At 42.9% G+C, this 16,848-nt stretch overlaps 1 pseudogene; it reads right to left on the reverse strand.

The window, feature by feature from the left end:
* Positions 1–2,851: 2,851 nt before the first annotated feature.
* Positions 2,852–3,306, reverse strand: LOC122747909 (annotated as a pseudogene).
* Positions 3,307–16,848: the final 13,542 nt, after the last annotated feature.

Here is a 16,848-nt window from a genome sequence, read left to right on the forward strand (position 1 = left end):
TTGTACCACCTATGGTTTGTTTCTCTTCACCTAATTAAATTCTCCACTTTCTTGAAAGCTAAACTTTGCTGCTACCCTAATCATAAATGTGATCCTCCACAACTGAAAATGACGCCTCTCACTCCATGTTTTGTAGAGCTTTATCTGCACCTCTCCTTTTCCCATATTACATTCTAACTTGTATCATATTTATTTGTGTATATCTCATATGTGCTCTACTAAAGTATAAGCTCCTTCAGGGCAGGGGTTTTATTTTTTCCACTTTGTATCTTAGTACCTATCATAGTCCTTTGAATTTAGTAGATGACATATATATATACGCATATATATGTGTGTATATGTATATAATGTGTAATATATAAAATATATTATATATACATATACATATCTCTAGTCATTTCCTGTTGCCTTCAGGATCAAATACAAAATCCTCTTTTTGGTGTTCAAAATCCTTCATAATCTACCTCCCCCACCACCATCACCACATCTTCTTATACCTTACTCAATGTCACATGCTCTTTGACACTGACCTCCTTGCTGTTCCATGAACATGACACTCCATCACTCCATCTCTCAGCTCCTGCCATTATCTTTGGCATTATGTCATGGCTCCATGCCTGGAATACTCTCCCTCCACATCTCTGCCTATTGACTTCTTTGGTTTCCTTTAAGACCCAACTAAAATCCCACTTTCTACAGAAAACCTTTCCCATTTCCTCTGAATTTTAATGCCTTCCATTTTAATGTTATTTCCTATTTTTCTTGCATATAGTCTTTTGCACGTATCGATTTGATTGTTACCTCCCCCATTAGATAGTGAGATCTTTGAGAAGAAGCCATATTTTTATCTCTTTTTGTATCCTTTGTGCTTAGCACTAACACACAGTAGGCACTTAGTTTATTAACTGAAATATATAAAATGGAATCAAGTTGTAAAATGGGTTGTGAAAAGGAAAAAATAGAGTCAAGGAGAACAGTTAGGAGACAACTGCAATAATCCAGAGGCAGAAAGTGATGAAGGAGTTTCCCTTCTCTTCCTTCACCCCAGAGGTGAACAATAATGAGTATACTTCCATTTCTCCTGTCCATTTCCACTGAGATAAAGCAGGTCTGAACAGATGTACCAGAGTGTAATGAGAGAATGGTTTGGATTTGATGACTTACATGTGTAGGTGATGGAGAGAATATAGTCAAAGATGATGCTGAGATTTTAGGTTTGGTAAATGGGAGGATGGTGGTATCGTTAACTTAAATTGGGAAGTGAAAAGGGAGAACTGGTTTTGGCAGGAAGAGGAAGATGATAAATTCAGTTTTGAATATGTTGAGTTTAAGGTGTCAGCCGAACATCCAGTTAGAAAAATCTAGCAGATAGTGGGAGGTATGGGATGGTAGCATGGAAGAGGTCCAAGATGGTGAGAGGGACTTGGGAGTAATCCATATAAAAGTCATAGTTGAAGTCAAAGGAAGTAGATAATATCACAAAGTATAGAAACTATATAGGGAAGCTTCCAATCTTTTTTGGAAGTAGCTAAACTCCTTAAATATTTTTTTAAATCATAGAGAAAGGGAGGGCCCCCACAAAATTGAAGAAGGAACATGTCCCATTTTCAAAAAAAGGGAAAAGGAAAGAGTTTTCCAAATATAGACTACTGGGTTTGACTTGAATTCTTGACAAAATCCCAGAATATCTTATTAAAGGGATGTTTTGTCAGCAATTAGAAAGGGAAGCAATAATCACCAAGAGTCAGCATGACTTCATAAAAAAACAGGTTGTATCAGAGAAATGTCATCTCCATTTTTTGACAGACTTACTAGACTGGTATATAAGAGGAATGCTGTAAGGATAATATGCTTAGATTTCATCAAAATACATGACAAACTCTTTCACACTATCCTTGTGGACAAGGTGGAAGATGTGGCCTAGATGATGGTGCTGCTAAGTGGAATCAGAACTAAGTAAATGACTGGATACTGAGAATCATTATTAATGAATTGGTGTCAATTTGAAGGGAAGTCTCTAAGTAGAGGACCCCAGGAATCTGTATTTGCTACTGTGCAGTGCAATAGTTTTATCTAGGACTTGCGTAAAGGTACAGATGGTGTGCTTCTTATCAAACCTGCAGCTGACACAAAGCCAGGAAGGGAAGAGGGAGGGAAGGACCAAGGATTTATTAAGCACTTACTATGTGCTAGATACTGTGCTAAGCACTTTACAATCTTATCTCATTTGGTCCTCGTAGCAACCCTGAGAGGTAGGTGCTATCATTATTACCTCTTCTTTATAGAGGAGAAAACTAAGGAAAAAAATGACTTGCCCAGAATCATTCAGCTAGTAAGTATCTGAGGCTGGATTTGAATTCAGGTCTTCCTGACTCCAGGGCCAGCTATTTATCTACTGCCACCTCTAGCTGCCACCTTTGGAATCTATTAAGTTTTTACCCATCAGTCAGTCAACAAAGTAATGTGATCTTAAGCTTCACTGAGAGACATAGTGCCCAGGATTAGAGAGGTGATATCCTTGCTTGTCCTCTGCCCTAGTCAGACCACGTTTGGGAACTATATTCTAGGAAGATGTGACAGACTGGAGGATATCTAAATGAGGGCACCCAGGACAGCGAAGAAACATACCACATGAGGATCATTTCCTTTTTTTCTTTTTTTATGGTTAGGAGCAGTTAGCAAGTTAATTTGGTGAAAACAGAAAGCAGGCAGGCCAAAGAGGACATGTGGTGGGGGTTGGAAGGAAGGATGCTGGTAACCCTGACAATGTAGTTAGTTGCTTCAGGGGTGAGAGGATCATTTTCACAGTGAGAAAGTTAGGGGATTCTTTGCGGAAAGGGGATTTTTGTTCTCAGCTGTTCGGCACCATCCAGACTATCTCTTCATAGTTGAAACAACTGTTGCTGTCCTCATGTCCTGCCACCAACACTTTCACTTCTTCCTCTGTCATCTTCTCCCCCAGAGTGATGAGGATGTGCTGTATTTCAGCCCCCATGACTGTGCCATTCCCTTCCTTATCAAACACCCAAAGCCCCACTCCATAGTCTTCATATATGTCCTGGTCCTTATTCTTTGTTATGGTCTGCAGCATTGGCAGAAAGTGTTCAAAGTCCAGCACCTTCACATTCATCTCATCACTCTTGGGATTCCCTAAGACCTTGAGCACCTGAGCATTGGTGGGGTTCTGGCCCAGGGCCCACATCACATCCCCACACTTGCTGTATAAGATCTTTCCATCCCCTGTGCGGTCAAACAGCTAGAAGGTCTCCTTGAACTCATAGTCTGATCCTCTGTGAAGTCACACATCTTGGCCATGCAGCTTGATCTCTGCTGCCGCCTCTGCTGCTGCTGCTGCAATGGCTCTGTCCCACAGGAGGATCATTTCAACGGCATCACCACCATCATCAGCAACAGCAACAGCAACAGCAACAACAAAGGATTTCGGCTTTAAAAGCTATTGGTCTGGGGGAAGAAGTATGGGGCATGATAGTCACCCTTAAGAATACCCCAAGCATGTGAAGACTTCCTCCTGGCAGGATGGGTGGATGAGAGCACTTTGTTTCGAGGGCCATGAAGGCAGATGAAGCAGGTGCTGTGGAGCTTGGTCACAGTCATTCACCACATCCAGGGTCATTTCCAATCATCCTGACTTTTGTCTTGTCACCAGTCTTTGATGACTCTGGAAGAGAGAGTGAGGCTGACAACTTTGTGCAACTCTGCCTCACTTCAATCCAATTTATGCACAAGTCAAGACATCACCCCATGATGTTACTTGTTCTCTTTGAAAATGAAGGATAAACAACAACAGCAGCAGCAAACAATATTAAAGAGAGATTTCACTTACTCTTGTTGGTCCCAGAGAGAAGAAATAGGTACAGGAAGTGGAAGCTGCAGAGAGAAACACTGTCCCAAATTGGATGACCTGGGAGGAAGTGACCTCTTTGGATGGAGGCTGATTGTTGGGGATGTTGAAGAGGAAGACTCCTTTTCAGGCTGGACTACATGGTCTCTGAGGTTCTCTCTCTGAGATTGTTAGTTAACAAACATGGGCCACAACATGAAGTGCCTAATGCATATAGCACTGTGGTAGGCATTGCAGTTACAAAGGCAAGAAAATCCAAAGTCCCTGCCCTCAAGGAACTTACAGTCTACTTGTTCTACAATTCTCTGTGAGGGGTAGAACCATAGACTCCTAAAGTAAGAAAGAGACCTTATAGTTCTTTTAATATCTCCTCTGTATTAAAGATAAAGAAACTAAGGCCAGGAGGGCATATGTGACTTGTTCAAGGTCATAGATTCTTTGAGAATCATAGAATCTTGGGGTCTAAAGGGGAGTTTGATGTTGCCTATGGAAGTCAGACCTCCTATCTGCAGAAGTAATCCCAATGACATGGTTCCCTGACAGGTAGACATCTGTCACTTGCTAGAAAATTTCCATTGATTGGAGGTTACTATCTCAAGGAGTTAAAAACATAGCCACATTTCAGGCTTAGGAAGAAGAGCCTCGTGGTGGGGGTGGATGATGAAATTTTGTGAAAACTAAAGGAAGAGAGGGCAGGAGGAAGGATAGGATGGTCAACAGTGACAAATGACTACAGGCGAACCAAGGAGGACTGACAAAAGACCATGGCACTTGGCAATTAGGAGGTTACTGGTGACATTCCAGAAAACAATTTCATTTGACTGGTAGAGGCAAAACCCAATTAGAATTTAATTACTCTGGTCCCAGTCGAATTGGTCATCCTCAGTCCACTTTTGATTCCAGAGAAGGACGATTTCACCTTAGCGTCATCCACAATTTCCATTTCACAGTCTCCTCACTTAATAGCTTTTGTATCCCTTAGCATTCCTGGACTGTGGCTCAGTACACTGGGACCCCTCTCATGGGGGGGGGGTCCTCATTTTAGAGGACCCAGCTCTGGAGTGACAGGGGAGGCTTGAAGATCAGAATGCACTGAGTTTCTCAGCTATGTGGGATCCCAGGAATGAGGCAGCTGAGTGGTTGGCAGGACAAGATGAAAGTGTATCAGCCTAGCAGCCAGAGGGCAGACTGTGTGGGCCCAGCCCACTTACTGTCTGATTGCCACAGGAGGGCTTGGTGCTTGAAGGCCCTGATGTTGACTTGCTCTGTGACCTTAGGCGAGGCACTTAATTGCTCAGTGACTCTGTCCACCCTCGATCTTCCAAACAGAGATAATGATTTGCCTCACCTGGCAGAGATTCAAGTCTTCCAGGAGGGAGATGCTGATCTTGGTTCTTGGTGCCTATTAGCCAGAGCCTCCCAGTCCCTTATGGGAAGAAGACCCCAGGGGGGTCCCTGCATGCCCGAGCTCTAGCTCTACTTACCAGGGAGCATGTCTCTGTGGGACTTTGACTTGGGGGTTTCTGAGTTCAGCCTCCTGAGTTATCTCGCACTAAGCCTGCAAGGAGAGAATAACATTCATACTAATGGATGGAAGAGGCTATGTGGTTTCCAAGTCCTTTGCATTTAGAACTGAGATCTCACATGTTAAAAATACTCTAGATTAGGGGGCGGCTACGTGGCGCAGTGGATAAAGCACCGGCCCTGGATTCAGGAGGACCTGAGTTCAAATCTGGCCTCAGACACTTGACACTTACTAGCTGTGTGACCCTGGGCAAGTCACTTAACCCCCATTGCTCCGTAAAAAAAAAATACTCTAGATTAGAAGACGAGTGAGACAGGTCTAGGCAACACTCAGTCCTCCTTCAACCACCTTTCCACCTTTAATCCCTATCTCTGTGCCCATTCATCTAGGAACACAAGAGCACTGATTTAGTGCCCCAAGGGCACCTTGCTCCCAATCCAACTTAACAAACATTAAGTGCCACTATGTGCAACAAACCATACTATGTGCTAGGGTGAGGAATATAACTAGGTGTCTCATTAGATATAGTGCTGGATCTGGTTTCAAGAAGACCTTGATTCAAATTCTGTCTCAGATACTTACTTAATGTGTGACCTTGGGCAAGTCACAGTTTCCCAAATTGTACAATGGGGATAATAATAGTACCTATCTCCATGAATTGTTGTAAGACTCAAAGGAGATAATATTTGTAAACTTAAAGGGTTATATATAGATACTGTTATTGTTATGGTGGTGACTTATAAAGACAAAATGAAAAACAGTCCCTGGCTTTATGGAATTTTCATTCTACTGAGAGGATACAACAGTTAAACAGATGAGATGGTTTTCTGGAGATTGATTAAGGGGATCAAGAAAGGCTTCTCTTAGGAGGTGGCCCACAAACTGAGTCTTTGATGGAAGCCAGAGATTCTTGCATTATTGTTGTGAGGCAATTAGTGTTGAGTGACTTACCCAGGGTCACACAGCTGGTAAGTGTCTAAGGCTGGATTTGAACTCAAGTCCTCCTGCCTCCAGGCCTGGTATTCTGAAACCATGAATTCTAATGGGGCACAGGACAGAATTCATTCCAGGGATGGGTGACAGACAATGCAAAGACTAGAGGCAGGAGATGCATTGCAGAATGTGGTGAACAGCAAGTAGAATAGTTTGACAGGAATGTAAGTCTGGAAATGTATATTGGGGCTCCCATTGAATAAATCACTTGTTCAAGGCACATAAGAGGATGAAACCTGCAAAATTGTTGTTGTTGGGTTTTTTTTAGCTATGCCTGACACATACTCTCTTCTTACCTCTGAGGCCTCTTTGAATCTCTAGCTTCTTTCAAGGATCATCTCAAGTACCAGTTCCTACATGAAACCTGTCCTGACCCCACTAGCTGCTAGGACCCTCTTCCCCAAATGACTTTTCATTGACTTTGTTTTCTCTGTGCTTATCTGAGTACTTGTTGTCCTTCCCTCTCATAGAATTTAAGTTCCTTCAGGGAAGAAATTATTTAATTTTTGTTTTTCTATTCCCAGTACAGTGCCTGGCATATAACAGGTTCTATAAAAATAATGTGTTATATATATATAAACATTCTCTTTCTTTTTTTAAAATTTTGAGTTCCAAATTCTTTCCCTCCCTCCTACCCCTCCCCTACCCACAGAGATGGCAAGCTCTATCATATCAATTATACATGCAAAATAATAGGCTCTTAATAAAAGCATTTTGAGTGAGTGAGTGAATGAATGACTGAACCGAAGTATTTGACAACAGAAGCAGGTGTTGGTTTCATAATATAACCAGATACCTCGGCGTCAGCTGGTGAAGAATTCAACAAATATGGACCTAAAGGGATGTAGTCATCGTAGGCAGATTCTGATTCTGGACTCTTCCAATTCCTTGGCTTTGTTTTCAAGGTCTTACCAATCTAGTCTTGTCCTGCTTAGTCACACTCATTTCCATTTGCTCCCCAACACCCAAGATCTACTGCAAGCCAAACTGTCCTGTACATTCCTGTCCTCCCTGTCTCAGTCTTGTTTCTCCTCACCCGAAATGTCTTCCCTGTCTTGACCTTATCCTCTGCATTAAAGTTTCACCTCCTCCAAAGATTTCCCTGACTCTTCCCCCTCCCCTCCCCCTGCCCCGACCCTTCAGTTAAGCTCCCAGCAATCTCCTCTGGCTTTTTTCATTTGCAGCATAAATAGGGTTAGGGATAAGATCTGAAACTGAGATTTCATTGATATAGGAACCTCCCAGATGGGGAAAATCTCTTTACTAAGGCAGGTTGGCAACTTCTATGGAGTCTTTGGTGTTAAAACATCACCTAGAACAGCCAATATGTGTCAAAGGAAGAACTTGAACCCCAGTCTTCCTGGCTTCATGGCCAGCCCTCTGCCCACTGTATAACACTGACGCTCATATGGCAAGAAGAATCAACATAACATTGACCAAATCCATCTCCAGATTGGTTTGTCAGACACACACTAGGCACTTTAGACTGCAGGTTTCTTGAAGGCAGGGACTGGATCTCAACCAGTTTGGAATCTTCTCACCATGCTTAGAATACAATGCCTTGCCATAGATGATGCTCAACAAACAATGGCTGATTGATTGCTGTGCAGTCTGACCTGGCTTGAGGGAGGCAGATGTTGGGGAAGTAGACTAGCTGGTTAGCTGATTTTCCATCCAAAGTGTATGGGCTAGGTGGCAGCTGCCTGGAGGCCAGCGGGCCATTGGATCCTTCAGATGATGGGTAGACGAGGCAGTGGGAGTCTAATTGTTGGCAGATGGGAGCATAGGCATGGACAGACATCTCTTATTTTTCACACCCCTTCATGTCTGCTGGCAGGGCAGGCATTGTGGAGGTTAGTCAGCAAGAAGAAATGTGGGGAACCGGGAGTATTTCAGGGCAGGGCTGAATGGGCCCATGTCCAGTGACTCTGGGGAAGTTGGCTTTCTGCACACTGTTCCTGTTCTGGGGCAAGCCCAAAGCAGAGCTCTCCCATCTCCAGAGCTGTCAGCCACACCAGCGCAGAACTTCATTTGCAGAATAAATAATCAACACAAAATGCACCAAATTCATTTCCAAATTGGCCTGTCAGACACACGGTTCACCGGGGACAAGTCTCATTGAATAAAATGCATCTTGGGGAGAAAGGTGAGCACGACCTGCCTCATTCCCACAGGGACATCTTGCAAATAAGGGCCAGACAGGAGGCCGGAAGCAGAGAATTCCTATGGACAGATTGAATTCTGGCTTTGTCTTAATGAACGTCAATATTTATTACTAAAGGTGTTGGGCTCCTCAGAGTGATAGTCAGAGCATTTCAGCATTTCAGAGCTCGCCTGTTGCCTTCCCAGGTACCAAACTCTGTGTAATTGCTGCTCATAAAGGCAGTGGACGATATTGCCAGGGAAACTCACTCCCAGCTGTAAATCTTCATAATCAGAATCAGCAGAGCTTTGCTTTCCATTTGGAAAGAATGCCCCTGAGAACAGGGCCTCCAGGATGCTCAACCCCCACCCCTCACATACACACATTACCAATAGTTTCCTTTCAGAATCCAAATCCCCTACATATTGGCTGGGTAGGGGGCTCTTTCTTGGTTCTGGGGGAGAATCAGAGGACTGGAAAGGACCTCAGGAGCTATCTAGCTTAACTACTTCATTTTACAAATAAGACAACTGAGGCTCAGGGAAGGGAAATGACTGGCTCAAGGTCGTACAGAGAACAAGGGGGCAGAGATGGGATATGAACTCAGGCCCTCTGAGAGGGTACAATTTCACCAGAGTGGAATAGATATGTTTATAGGACTTTTAAAAATTGAAAGAAGTTAGAGAATTTAAAGACTAGGGGACTACAAGGAAGAACTGAGAAAAGCCAGCATGCTAGGAACAATATCTAGCAGGGTCTGTCTCCCCCTCTTCTGAAAAATGGGCTAAAAGGTGACAAAATGAGGATTTCATTGTCCCGAGGTGGGACAAGTCTTAAGGTGGGCCTCCTTTGAGGCCCTCTAACCTGCTGTCTGGCACATAGTAGGTGGTTAATAAGTGTATTTTGATTGATTGGTTATCTGAAGACAACAACAGTCATCATACCCTGCCCTGCTGAATAGACATGTTTCTACAGAGAAGAGTAGCCACGCTGAGGGACTGAAATAATGTCACTTTATCCTCACTGTGTTCCACCTAAGTCGACCTTTTGTTAACTCTTCAATGATTTACAAGTACCTCATTTCCCCCCAATATTGAACCTGAATTCACAGGTTCTGGATTCAGGCCCACCCCTAACACCAATGACTCTCTGGGTTGAGACCTCCAGGAGCTAATTGGAGGATCTTGGCAGGTGATAATACTACCTTCTTGTTGCTGTTCCATTGTTTCAGTCTTGTCTCATTCTTTGTGAGCACATTTGGGGTTTTTTTGGCAGAGAGACTGGAGTGGTTTGCCATGTCTTTACCCAGCTCATTTTGTAGATGAGGAAACTAAGGCAAGCAGGGTGAAGTGACTTGCCCAAGATCATACAGCTAGTATGAGGCCGTATCAGAACTTAGGGCTTCCTTACTCCAGACCTGGCATTCCATCCACAGCCAACTCACAGTTCACATAATAAACCCTTGAGGGTTTATAGCATGGTTTTCTCAAGACAATCCTATGTTGTAAGTATTATTCCTTTTTTACAGAGAAGAAAATGGAGGCACAGAGACCTTGACATGGCAGTGATCACATAGCTAAGATATTTTAAAACCATAATTTGAACCCAGGAGTCTTGAGAGTCTTCATGGTAGAGTAGAAAGAAGATTGGATTTGAACTCATAGGACTTGCATTCAAAATCTTATTCTTGCTACTTGTGTGACCTTGGGTAAGTCACTTGACCTCTATGGGCTTCAGTTTCTTTATTTGTAAAATGAATCAGTTGGACTAGATGATATCTATGTTCTATTCTAGTTCTAAATCTTATAATCTTATGAATCGGCATAGTGTCATAAAATCAGTCCCCAGTTTAATTGTTCTTTCTTTCTAATCTTTTAGTATTTAATTTTTAATAATTAAATTGAAGTATTTTATTTGTTTTAATCAGTGAAGATCTCACCCTCCTACCCTAACTCCCTTCCCTCCCCCAAATTGAGAACAGGACAAGAAAAATAAAACCCATTAGAAGCATATACATATACATATACATACACACACACACACACACACATATATATATGTATGTATGTATGTGTGTATATATATAGTCAATCAAAAAAATTCCATATTGGCCACGTCTCATTCTACTTTTTGAGTCTTTCACCTCCTAGCTCTATTGGTCTCAAGAAATCCTTCAGATAAATCATCTAGAAGAATTAGGAAGGTTAGCCTGGAGAAGAGAAGACAAGGGGGAAAGCTATCTTCGAGTATTGAAGGGTCGACCCTGGGAATTCCCCACCCCTCCACCCCTCCCCAAAATATTTTACTTGCCTCCTCAGGGCAGAATTAGGAGCAATGAGTGGTTTTCCTTCCAATTACAGTTACCCCAAAGCAGAGTGCTCTGCCTCAGATGGCAGTGGATTGCCTTTCATTAAAGAGTGTCAAATGGAAGCCAGATAGTAGAATGTTTTGAGGAGTTGTTCAGGTATTAGCTGACTTCTAGGTCTTTTACAACACTTTGAATCTCTGAGTTTTGTCTGCTTCTGTGAACTATAGATGAAGGCAGACTTTTAAGAAATACTTCTCTGTCATAGCGACTGACATTCAAGTCGATCGAATCTGGGCCTCACTACTCTTAAAAGGTAGGTACTAAATCCATTTTAGAAATGAAAAACTAAGGCTCAGGGGAGGTCAAGAGACTTGTCCATGGTCACACAGTTAGAAAGTGCAGAGAAAGGATTTGAACCCAGGTCTTCAGGTCCAATACTAACCATTATGCAATGCTCTTATCCTCATCCACTCCTTCCTCTCTAGGCGGTGAGGGTCTGTCTAGTTTCTTCGGTTTCCAATAATAAATGAGGGAAGGCAGAAAAGAGTTCGTCCCTCCAGAAAAGGGCCTGGAAGGACAGAGAAATGCTTGAACTCACTCTGCCAGAGTGGGGCCGAGTTGGGCTCGCTAGCTCTGCTTCTCTTTCTCCTGCCAACTTGCTAAGGACAGAGATGGCCTGGGGGCAGAGACACAATATGGGTTTTAGAGAGTGATGTCATGTGGTTCACTGACACCAGATCACTAAGCAGAAACTACCCTGCTGTTGTTATCAGAGTTAGGGTGGAGTGAATTAGAACTTTTGACAATGGATATCTCATCTCACACAGATGTGCCCTTTATAGAATCTGCTGGCAAGATTACAGAGGTATTACAGCGTAATGGGGAGAGGAGTCAATAATTCTAGGGTTATTGACTACAGCCAGCTCTATTCTTTTAAAATTTATATTTTATCCATTTTTATTTGTTTCTATGTATATACATATACACATGTGTATAGTTGTAGATGGGTATATTTATCCATTGCAGGTCTCTTGAATACTCGTCTCTCACAAAGGCACCTGCTGTAGAAGATTGGATCACATCCACTTGATTATATTTTTTCTTTAAAAAAAAATGATAGTAGTAATTTTCTGCACTTAGGAGAAGGAGGGAGGAATTGAGGAGGAGAGATGAGCCTGTGCTCTTGTCTGCCACGTTGGCCTGGAGCATCAGCAAAGAGCAGGCCATGGCAAAGCTGGGTGGGCTCTTAGAGCTGCCCTGAATCTCCAGGGCCTTCAGGGTCAATCCTGAGGCCTCAGGAGGACAGATTCATCTTCTAGCAGATGAGGTCTGGTGAGAAACCCCTCGAGGACAACCTCCAGGGTCCCCAGTGGCTTCCTATCCCACGTGTCTGAGCTTACCTCAAGGAATTCTTTCTCACTCCCGAGAGCCCACCTGTTTTAGGAAGACTTTTCCAATTAGGAAAGTGGCATCACAGTGCATCCATCTGTGCAAACATTCCCCTTCCTGACTCCTCCCCACCCCTTCCTACAACTCCAAGTCAAGGAGCTGAATGCAGTCTCCCTACGAAGCAAGAAATGAGTATAAAACTTGATGTGCTTTTAACTGTCTGAATGATTAGCCTGGCCTGCTTCTTGTGGCTCAGTGGGATGCACCTTAGTGCTAGAAGGGATCCCCTTTATCAACCCAGGTCTCATTCTACAGATGGGGATAGTGAAGCCTGGAGAGGTTAAGTGATTTGTCCAACAGAAATTAGGGGCAGAGCCAGAGATGGATAGGGGCCATCCAATTTCTATTTAGGATTTCTTTCATGAACGTTACTGGATCCTAGATAACAAAGTGGCTAGAACATTGTGCTATCATGAACTGTGATAGACTTAACTCTTCTTAGCAGTGCAATGATTCAAGCCAATTCCAAAGGACTCATGATGGAAAATGCTCTCCACATTCAGAAAAGAGAACTGTGGAATCTGAATGCAGATCGAACCATATTATTTCTACTCTTTTTTTCTTTTTTTGATGTTTTCCCCTTTTGTTCCGGTTCTTCTTTCGCAATATGACTAATGCAGATATATATATTTAATGTGATTATACACATATAACCTATATCAGATTGCTTTCAGTTTTGGGGAGGGGGGAGGGAAGGCAGGGCAGGAGAAAAATTTGGAACTAGAAATCTTATAAAAACAAATGTTGAAGGGCAGCTAGGTGGCGCAGTGGATAAAGCACCAGCCCTGGAGTCAGGAGGACCTGAGTTCAAATCCGGCTTCAGACAGTTACCACTTACTAGCTGTGTGACCCTGGGCAAGTTACTTAACCCTCATTGCCCTGCAAAAAAGAAGAAAAAACCCAAATGAAAACAAATGTTGAAAACTACCTCTACATGTAACTAGAAAACCCCCCAAATTCTATTAAGATTGAACACCCCCCCAAAAAACAAACAAAAAACAAAATGAAACAGAACAAAGTGGCTAGGTGGTGCAGTGGACAGAGAATTGGGCTTGGAATCAGGAAGATATGAGTTCAAATCTGGCCTCAGACACTTACTACCTGTGTGATCCTGGGCAAGTCATTTAACTTCTGTTTGCCTTAGTTCCTCATCTGTAAAATGGAGGCTTACTGGAGAAGGAAATGGCAAACCACTCTAGTATCTTTGCCAAGAAACCCCCATAGACAAAAGTCCATGGAGTCACATAGAGTCAGATGTGACTGAGCCACAACTACAGGTAACAGGAAACGGCTTATCTTTATCTGCTCTAATTACGCTTCTTGATTTTCCTTCCCTTTCCCTCCATGAATGTAAAATGTCTGGCAGAATGTCTGGAAGGCTGTGGCCATTTCTTACGGGTTTCTTGATGAGTCAAGAGCAATATTTAAGCTCCTCTTCTTACAGGATGGCATGAGCTTTTCTGGAGGAGATGTAAGAAGTGTGTCCATGGTTTCTAGCTTACTCCAGTGTAGTTCCCTATTTATTTGGAATAATTCCTCTTCAGACTGGTGGAAATCCCCAGATTATGAGTAATTCTCATAATATGTCTTTCTCTTTTATTTTCTTCACTGAGCAAAGGAAGAGAGAAGACCTTCAAATCCCTTGTGCACATTTGAACTCTTGCTTCTCCCATTTCAGCACTGCCCTAAATAAACCAGCCTTGCAGATAACACTCCCAGTCCTTTCAAAGCATTCTGCTGGCTAGTACTCTCATCTATGTGCCGGGGATGGAGCATCTGGAAGGAGAAGCAAGATGAAAGGCAGTTTCAGAACGGAGGGTGGACTTTTTATATTCTTATTTTCACTCTTCTCCACCCACTGATAGATTTCTTTTAGGCCAAGACTCATTTCTTCCAATCTTTGAGGTGCTGCTGATTTCCGGGAGGTATCTAAGCCTTGAGGTGCTATCCAGTACAGGAAGGAATTATCTATGATTTTCTTTGGAGAGTTTCTTATTGTTTTTCTCTGTGCATAAAAACCTCTCACATATACTAAATTGCATTTAACTTTGGGGAGAAAGGGGAGCAGAAATGGCTGAATTATTGAATTTTAGAGTGATAAGGGACCTGAGAGATGAACTGCTTCAACACTTCATTTTTTGCAGATGAGGTAAAGTGACTTGCTTTGCCTGAGGCCATCCAGCTAACTAGCATCAGAACCGAAACTAAAACCCAGGTCCCCAGACTCCGAGGACAATGTTCCTTTCCCACACCACACTAAAAAAATGAGAGAGGAAGAGGAAGGGAGCCAGTTGTTTCTTTTCTCCCACCCCCATTCTATGCCCTGGAGCAAGATTAGATCAGGGGACACCCAACAGGTCAATCACTTATTGGTCTTGACAACTTCCAAGGTAGCTGTCACTCTTGCCAGTGACTTATGTTCTTGACCATCCCAGTCAGCACCCCATGATCACCACCATCTTCTTATAACCAATTTCCTTGGCTGTCATGTGTCTTCTCCCTCACTTCCCTCTCTTCGCTGTCCCTCCCCAACCCTGGCAGCAATCATCAGACTCAGGAGAAATCAGAAATCAGAAACATCTCTTGATTAGAGAAAGGTTGAGGATTCCCCAACTCTCCCCCAGAGTTCTCAGCTCTGGAGGCTTCCCTCCCACCACCCTTCACCCCTTCCTTTTTGCCCAAAGCTAGGTTCCTTCCTGACTCTGTAATTCCAAGTCCGCCTGGACTCTCTCTTGTAATCAGCCAGGCACTGTTGCTCTCCAGTCCAGTCAGTGGCCCTGCATTTTCTGTTGCTTGGGCTGGACTTCTTCTTTTGCTGTCACTAATGAGCTGTTAATAACACAACCATTACCTATGCAAATGAAGGGAGCTGGGGCTGGGTTTGGAAAGTAGCTTCTATGAAAACGGATTCCTTTCCAGTGCTGAGTAATAAATCATGTTGGCATGGTTATTAACTGTTTTAACGAGTTGTCCCCCAAACCCAGCACTGAGCCCCTAAGGGCCCTTGTTTTCCTGGCTTATGTTTTCATTGACAACACACCTCCTGGAGGACAAAGGTGACATAAAGGGTAAATGCAGCCCTGAGTTGATAGGACCTGAGTTCAAATCCAGCCTCTGACACTTACAAGTCACTTAACCTCTCTCTGATTCAGTTTCTTCCACTGTAAAAATGGGAATCATAATACCATGTACCTCCCAGGGGTGTTGTAAGGATAAAATGATATACTATTTAAAAAAAGGCTTAGCAGAGGACTTGGCACATAGTAGGCACTTAATAAAGGTTTGTCCGCTTCCCCTTTGCCTTCTTGATGAAGTGAATTGAATATCCTTTCCTTCAAGCAATCCTATGCAGCCCCCACAAATGAACCTTTGTCCAAGCATTGGGATAGGGTAGAGAGGTGATTCTGGAATGAACACTGTTATATAGTTCAGACATCTCTGGAATGGAGAGCCAAGCTTTTCTTGAAACAGTGTAGAGACTGGCAGTTCCCTCCTAGAGTAGTTCCTGATGTACTTGGAAGAATGACAATAGATGAAATCCATATCTATAGGAGCCTTCCATGCCAGGAAACCAATGATCAGACTAATTTGGGTGAAGACCAAGGGTTTTCCAAAGGTGGTGGGGATAACGTGAAAAACGCTGTTGCTCTCAGACCAAAACACACTCAAGACCACCATGATGCCATGCACTCTTCTGTCTATGCTTGAGAATAATACAGTTGAATGGGACTGACCGGGGCTGGTGACTACCCATTATGAATTTGTATTGGATGGGACTTACTATGATGGGTGAAGACATTCTCTTTCCTCTTGCTCAGTGCAGAGCCTCCAAGTCATCTAGAGTTTGGACCCCTATGATAGATTGAAGGGGACTGGCATAGACAGAAGACCTGTCCATATAAATATTAGTAGTTTGGTGCCAGCTCCCATTTCAGGCAGTTCTTCCCTGCCTTCCCCCCATATCCTGTCCTAATTTGTTGTAGAACTGGAATAGTAGGGCAAAGAACAGACATTTATTAAGCACCCACTATGTGCCAAGCACTATACTAAGAAAATATCTCATATTGAGATATCTCATTTTGATCTTCACAACAGCCCTGTGATGGAGGTGCTTTTATTTTTCACCATTCGAAGAAAACAAAGCAGACAACATTTAAGTGACTTTCCCATTGTCACACAGTAAGTGAGGATAAATTTGAACTCAGGTCTTCTTGATTCTGGATCCAGGGCTCTATCTCTCTTCCTCCATCTCATTCTGTTCCACTTTGTATGTAATATCTTTATCACAGAAATGCAAAATGTTAGATTGGAATGGGCCCTTTCTTAGTCTATCTGGTATACTTTTTATTTATCTATCTATCATTCTATCTATCATCTATCTATCTATCTATCTGTTTATTCATTCATTCATTTATTTATCTATTCATCTATCTATCCATTTATGTATTCATTCATTCATTTATTTATTTTGCTGGGCAGTGAGGGTTAAGTGACTTGCCCAGGGTCACACAGCTAGTAAGTGTCAAGTGTCTGAGGCTGGATTTGAACTCAGGTCCTCCTGAATCCAG

The sequence above is a fragment of the Dromiciops gliroides genome, chromosome 3, assembly GCF_019393635.1.
Source record: "Dromiciops gliroides isolate mDroGli1 chromosome 3, mDroGli1.pri, whole genome shotgun sequence".
NCBI lineage: Eukaryota > Metazoa > Chordata > Mammalia > Microbiotheria > Microbiotheriidae > Dromiciops > Dromiciops gliroides.